The sequence below is a fragment of the Rosa chinensis genome, chromosome 7, assembly GCF_002994745.2.
Source record: "Rosa chinensis cultivar Old Blush chromosome 7, RchiOBHm-V2, whole genome shotgun sequence".
NCBI classification, from domain to species: Eukaryota; Viridiplantae; Streptophyta; class Magnoliopsida; order Rosales; family Rosaceae; genus Rosa; species Rosa chinensis.
In genome coordinates this window covers 54,470,847-54,477,708 of record NC_037094.1, presented here as the reverse complement: position 1 = coordinate 54,477,708, position 6,862 = coordinate 54,470,847, and the positions used below count along the sequence as shown (strand labels likewise).

General features: G+C 42.7%; 1 long non-coding RNA gene and 1 other non-coding gene across 4 annotated transcripts; one reads left to right on the top strand and one right to left on the bottom strand.

The window, feature by feature from the left end:
- The first annotated feature begins 2,288 nt into the window (after positions 1-2,288).
- LOC112175274 lies at positions 2,289-4,729 on the top strand. 3 transcript variants are annotated; one of them, XR_005802732.1, is made up of 6 exons: positions 2,289-2,380; positions 3,014-3,426; positions 4,015-4,086; positions 4,167-4,243; positions 4,334-4,439; positions 4,531-4,729. It is a non-coding gene; the product is annotated as an uncharacterized LOC112175274 (transcript). The 3 variants fall into 3 exon arrangements; XR_005802731.1 differs by having other exon boundaries at positions 3,052-3,426; positions 4,015-4,439; XR_005802730.1 differs by having other exon boundaries at positions 4,015-4,439.
- Positions 4,730-5,121: 392 nt separating this feature from the next.
- Positions 5,122-6,056, bottom strand: LOC112180151. The gene is made up of 3 exons (XR_002928125.2): positions 5,982-6,056; positions 5,590-5,707; positions 5,122-5,505 (listed from the first exon to the last, which is right to left on the bottom strand). It is a non-coding gene; the product is annotated as an uncharacterized LOC112180151 (long non-coding RNA).
- Positions 6,057-6,862: the final 806 nt, after the last annotated feature.

Sequence of the window (6,862 nt, the reverse complement as noted above, 5' to 3'; positions counted from 1 at the left end):
CGCAGCTCCCCTCATCAAACAATTTTCCGACCATACGGAGGTCTATAGCCAGGAGTGGGGGACTCCCTGGCGGGCCTAGCAGGGGCCCACCCGAAAGGGCAAAAGCGTTCGCTCCAACCAATTCTAGATGGACGACGCACTCGCACTAATTATGCTTGATATACGGCACAAAGCTACGCTTTGGTATCAACCCGCAAGAACACCCTCCTTGACTGGGGACTTCGGGGACTTGTACATACAGCCTAGCATAATTAGCAACGGTCACGCTCATGCCTCAGGGCATCACCTTCGAGCTACCCGTTAAAGCCTCATGGCAACGCCAGGCTTTCGCGCTCGTGCCTCAGCGGCACCGCCACGATTTCGCGCTCGTGCCTCAGCGGCACCGCCAGGCTTTCGCGCTCGTGCCTCAGCGGCACCGCCAGGCTTTCGCGCTCGTGCCTCAGCGGCACCGCCAGGCTTTCGCGCTCGTGCCTCAGCGGCACCGCCAGGCTTTCGCGCTCGTGCCTCAGCGGCACCGCCACGATTTCGCGCTCGTGCCTCAGCGGCACCGCCAGGCTTTCGCGCTCGTGCCTCAGCGGCACCGCCACGCTTTCGCGCCCGTGCTTCAGCGGCACCGCCGAGCTTCCGCTCACGCCTTCGCGGCACCCTTGAGCTTCCGCCCACGAGCTTACCGCTCACGCCTTCGCGGCACCCTTGAGCTTCCGCTCACGAGCTTCCCGCTCACGCCTTCGCGGCACCCTTGAGCTTCCGCTCACGAGCTTACCGCTCACGCCTTCCCGGCAACCCACGAGCTTACCGCTCACGCCTTCGCGGCACCCTTGAGCTTCCGCTCACGAGCTTACCGCTCACGCCTTCGCGGCACCCTTGAGCTTCCGCTCACGAGCTTCCCGCTCACGCCTTCGCGGCACCCTTGAGCTTCCGCTCACGAGCTTACCGCTCACGCCTTCCCGGCAACCCACGAGCTTACCGCTCACGCCTTCGCGGCACCCTTGAGCTTCCGCTCACGAGCTTCCGCTCATGCCTTCCCGGCACCCCGAGCTTCCGCTCATGCCTCCCCGGCAACCTTTGAGCTTCCGCTCACGAGCTTCCCGCTCACGCCTTCGGGCACCCTTGAGCTTCCGCTCACGAGCTTCCCGCTCATGCCTTCCCGGCACCCCGAGCTTCCGCTCATGCCTCCCCGGCGACCCACGAGCTTTCCGCTCATGCCTTCCCGGCACCCCCGAGCTTACCAGTCATGCCTTCCCGGCAATCCTCGAACTTTACACATGTCTACTCGACACACCACACGTTAATGGAACATTGAATTCTTCTACCATTTGTCGCCCGTGACAAATTGAATTCTTTTCGCGTTCCATTAATATGAGCGACAACCAAACAAACTTAAGCGTTCACGTATTCATCATTCACGAATTACAAACGTTTACCTTCGCAGCGCTCATACAACTTACATTTATCATATGCAATCCATATGCTCACACGACCATACGCGCTCTCGAGTTTGTACGTCATATTTGATCGTACTCGGCGCCGTACATCAACATGTATCACACACCCCATACGTTCATATATGCCAACGCATATCATTGCAACTCACATTTGTTGCCCAATGCAACGAGCATTCTACATATGCCTGTTTTTTGTCTTTGTTGTGCAGGTTAACGAGTCCCTTCTTGCTTACGGAGTTCGGGGACTTGTAGGGGCTCCGTGCCGCCCGGTTACTTATGCTTGATGACTTCGTGGTTATAACTCCCCAACCAAGAAGCTCCTCTTACTCGGGGACTTCGGGGACTTGTACATACCTCCAACAATATGGAGTATTTACTACATCACCAAGCATAAGTAACACCTACTTTGGGACATCCACAAGACATGGCAAGGCCCAACCGAGACATGCATCGTGTAGCCCTATGTTCAGGCTACGCGGCGGTATCCGGAAGTCACAAATCCGCCACCGGGAAGCCACCTTTCCGGCCTTGCCAAGTTGCCCTCACAAATAGGCTTTCTAGACTAGAATAGTGATTTTAGTCATCCCACATCGAAGAACAAGTAAATGAGAGGCATTCCTTCATCTATAAAAGGAATGCCTCCTCCCACAACTCAACAGATTCATTACATCTCTTGTAATCTTGTTAGGCCGAAAGGCTCGACACACTAGTATAGCTTTCAAGTGGACGTAGTCTCCCGCTCATGCGGAGGCGAACCACTATACATCTTGTGTCAATCTCTCTCTCTCTCTCTCTCTCTTACTTATCGTTAATTAGATCCCCAACGGATCCAAAGCATTAACAATATGCTTCTTTCCTCTTTTTATACAAAATCACAATCAGAGAGATGCTCGATTACTGGATTTGTGGGACTATGAACAAGCTATAGCGTATAGGTAGGAAAATTTGATTTATTGGATCTTTTAGGAATCAAACATTAGCTGTTTGCATAAATGCTCCAAGAAATTTTTTGGCAAATATCTCATGCATTCTACTTCTTTTAATCGCTAATTCTCATGCTTTCCTGTTCTGCGACTTCTGTGGGGGTACAACTCCATTTGTGAAACCCGGTCTATGCAAGATGGAGCTTTATTTGCATGCTTAATCTGTTTTTGAGTGTCAAAGTTGATCTGAGATATGGATAAATATCTAGACTTAAATTACAATGACTGGATTTTGCTGTTTGGAAGTTCCTGTATTAGTTTGTATTTTTGGTATTCTTGCTTCTTCACCCAAAAATGAAAACTAGCTGATTTTCAGTTAATAAGTGGCAGTGCATACATACCCTTTTCTTTCTTCAAAAAGAGCAGTATTTTGTAGTTAAGGAACAATCAAGTCAATTTATGTTCACATAGATATATGTGCTGATCTTCTTACCATTCTGAAATAGATAGAATGATATGAAAACTATGAGTTTTACTGATAACTGAAGGCTGGGGAAGAAATTTTTGTAATTGTTTTGATTCACAAACTTGTTGAGATTGCTTCTTTATAATTCTGTAATCTTATCACCATTCTGGAATATATAGGATCATATTATACTTGGGCATTTGGTGGTTGTTTGCAGTGTATTGGTACACAGTGGTGGGGTGCATGGTGGACATTACTAGGCCTTTATCAGGCCGATGCTTTTCGATCATCGGTACGCACCTGGTTCTCATTTTTTTGTCATGCATCCACTGAAATGTGCAGACAATTTTTGCATTTATGGACAATTTAAATTTGATTGTCATGATTTTATTACATCAATCCTAGTTGTGGTTTTACATTCAGAAAGTTTCAGAAGCATGTAGGACACAAAGTGGGTAACTTAGGTTGCTGATCATTGCTAAGCATTATTCTGTTAACATGTCATTAAGATTTGTGTTTCTCATGTACAACAAATGATGAGAGGGTAGAACATATAAAGAGGGCACTGGAAGTGCAGTATGGTGGGGAAGAGGTATGTATCTCTTATTCTGCATGCACTATTGCATCTGTTTTTCCTGCTTAAATATATTCAGTAAAATGTTAACCCTGAAGCTTTAGTCCTTTCTCATAATTTTCTCATGCTTCGACAGCTACCCCAGACAAACCCTGGGTTTAATAACACTCCTCTTCAAATTTAAAAATATACAAAAGCTTACATGCTGGTGTACATACGTGAAACTGACAAGGACAAAATAATCTGTATGTATGTCTGTATAATCTGGTGTACATGGTTTAATAACGCTCCATTCAAATGAACTGAATGTATCCATAATCTGGTGTACATACACGTGCTTGGTGCATATTTTCACCGGCATTATAGACTTTAAGGGCTGTATTTATAGGGGCGGGAGGGAGAAAATATAACTACTTTTGTTGTGCTGGTACATTCTACATCCTAAATAATGTTTTTTGTTTGAATGATGTTCATATATAGTAGCATTGCTGGGTGGGTCATCGGTGGAATGTGAAGTAACAGATTCAGAACCAAAACTTATACTGCTATAGTTTCCATTCATTCATTTGACTTCTAGTTGAGAACATCCTTGCTTTTGTAGTATAGATATCTTGTGCAAGCTCTAAGAAGAGGCGGCCTCCAACTTCTTCGGCATGCCCTTCAAGGGCATGAAGACAGGTATGATTTGCTTTCATTGTGAAAAGCTGGAGATTGTACTGCATTATCTATGAGATAATAATTTGTTTGAAATATATAAGGTTCTTGAGGTTTGCTGTATATTTTGTCCTAGAGAAGCTAGAACTTCAGGTCTATCAGAGATTGTTGAAAAAAAAATGTAAGTTCCCAAGCAACTATAAATCTGCCCTCTGACAGTATAATTTCTCTGAAGATTGATTTCATGATGATGATATCTTCATTGTGCAAGTTACATTATCCAAAAGCAGAAGGACCCAAGCAAAGCTTACCAGCTGAAGTTGGAAGTAATTGTCAAAGCATTGAAATGGCTTGAAATGGTCATTGATGTGGATGAGGTACTTTCTTCGCTGTCCTTTTCAATCCTGTTATGTTTCCAGTTTCCGTTGTTGATAGGCTATTTAATCAAATATCTGGTCAAATTTGTAGGTGGAAAGCATAATGGCGATACTAATATACAAAAGTCTGGTAAGGGGATACTCTGCACACAAGAGTAAAGTTGTGGTTTTAAGCAAGCAAGATCCTTTCTCCTAGTTAAATAGAAAGCCTGTCAACTCATTGAGAAAATTGACAGGAGCTGTGATTGTGACATGGTATGCAATTGTGATGAGCTGGCCAGTTCAAAGTAAGGGGGTGCTGCATCATACGAGATCAACATTTTACTTTGATTTTACTACCTTGTATTGAGTCACATGAGGCGGCCTATATGTTACCGCTCTTGTATCGAGTCATGTATGAGGCAGCTTATAAGTTATGATGCCCTTGTAATTTCAGGAGTTCGTTTTTTGACAGCCACACGGCAATATTGTATGGTTCATTATTCACTTCCAGTGTCCTCTTTTTCTTAGATCATCCTCAATGGCACCCGTCTTGGTTCTCTAAAATATACGCGCATCGTAGTCCCCTTGATTGTTCATTGTTCTTGACACATGCATCAATATAAGGATTTATATTTACTTTTTCATATATAATTTCTGCTTTGACCACATACAGCAGACTGCAGAGAGCAGCAGTAGGAAATGAGATAATTAAACTTGATGACATTTAAAACTTCCTGTAATACAAAAACTTTAGGCAAAGAGTTTAGATGTCCCATTTAAACTCCATACACAACCAAACCCCCAAAATGGGGAGAACGGAAGAAAAGGGTAAAGAGACAAAATGTCACTTGTATGTAATTGCTTCAGCATAACGCATTCATCCATCCCATTATTGGAACATGATCTGATGCATCTACTCTTTGCAGTGGACGAAGCATACTGATATCAAAACTTTATAGGACCATCGGAGGGAAGGTGGTCTGTATGTTTAAAGGCATCAGAATATTATAACCATCTGCTGCAGCTGTACGATCATGCCAGGAATTTGTGAATGCCAATGAAGTTATTTCAAGTCTTTTTGTCCCTGTTACAATAAAATAACAAATGAGTTGAATTGAATGGACACCAGAGTCTTCTTGGAGTAGAACATTATGACAGTAATATTTACCTGATGAACAAATAGGAGTTGTGGAGGTAAATCTTTTGGAGCATTCACTTCCTGTTTTGTTTTAGCTTTAAATTCTGCCTCCTCTTCCTCATCATTTTCTAAAGAAAGGTCCCATATTCTGGCAATAAAAACCAAATCACAATGTAGAGCAGAAAAAAAAAATAGGCTTCTTTTAGGAATATTCAAACCTAAAAAGTTGCATTTAGCATGCAAATGAATGCTATAGACAAGGGCAGAGCCGCAGAGTACTAATTCCAACTAGACATTAAGCAATCTAAGGTCATGGCTGTCTTTGACTTGGGAACTCTCATGGCACCTGGCCCGGATGGCTTCTCAAGTACGTTTTACCACTCCTGCTAGTACACTGTTAGAATATGGTTCATATGGCTCACCTCTCAGTCTTTTGCATCTACTTCACTATTTGAGCATTTCGATTGCACTCATATTGCCTAGATATGAAGAAAATCAATTTCAAAACTACGCTCACATATCAAAACTTAAAAGCAAGTAGAAACTAATAGGCCAATTGAACAACCTCGACGAAAAATCATGCGGAAATATCATTATCATCGACCGGTGACCAGTAGGCAGAGTGTTGGGTGAAAAATTATGCAGATCTGGAACCCTCACTGACCCTAATTGTTGTCGACAAATAGAGAAAGCAATAGACAAATCGAGAAGGAGAGAAAGCAAGCCGTTCAAGCTCTGCCAACTTCTTTTGCTCAGACCAAAGAATTCGAGCTTCTTTGGTTCATAGGAGGCGAGGTTCAGAAAAAAGGGGGAAATGGGAACTCCTTCATAAAAAATAAATAAATAAAAAAAAGTGGGAAGTTTAATTTTTGGCCCGAAAAATGCGCGGGTCAGCTTAACTATATGCATACTAGCAGGGCCACCCACTAGGCAGTGGAAATTTTTTTTTTGTACGATTACTGCATTTTCTGTTTTTTAATTTTTTTTTTTTTTTATAATTTATTATATTATCCTTATTAATTAATTATATTTCATAGTTGTTTAATATATAAAAATTAAATTAGTAAAAAAATTCAGTTTTGTAGAGCAAGCTCTGTTCTCTTAATAATAGTGTAGATAAGTCCCGAAGACAATTTTTATACGCTAATTACATAATACATACAAAATAGTTAAAATTGTTTTTGTACGTACAAAGCAAAATCCCTAAAAATGAAAACAAGCCAGTTTTTTCACACTATGTCTATAGCTACGCCATGGATACACGTCAATAGTCGAAAAAAAAAAATTTTAATTTTTGTTTCGC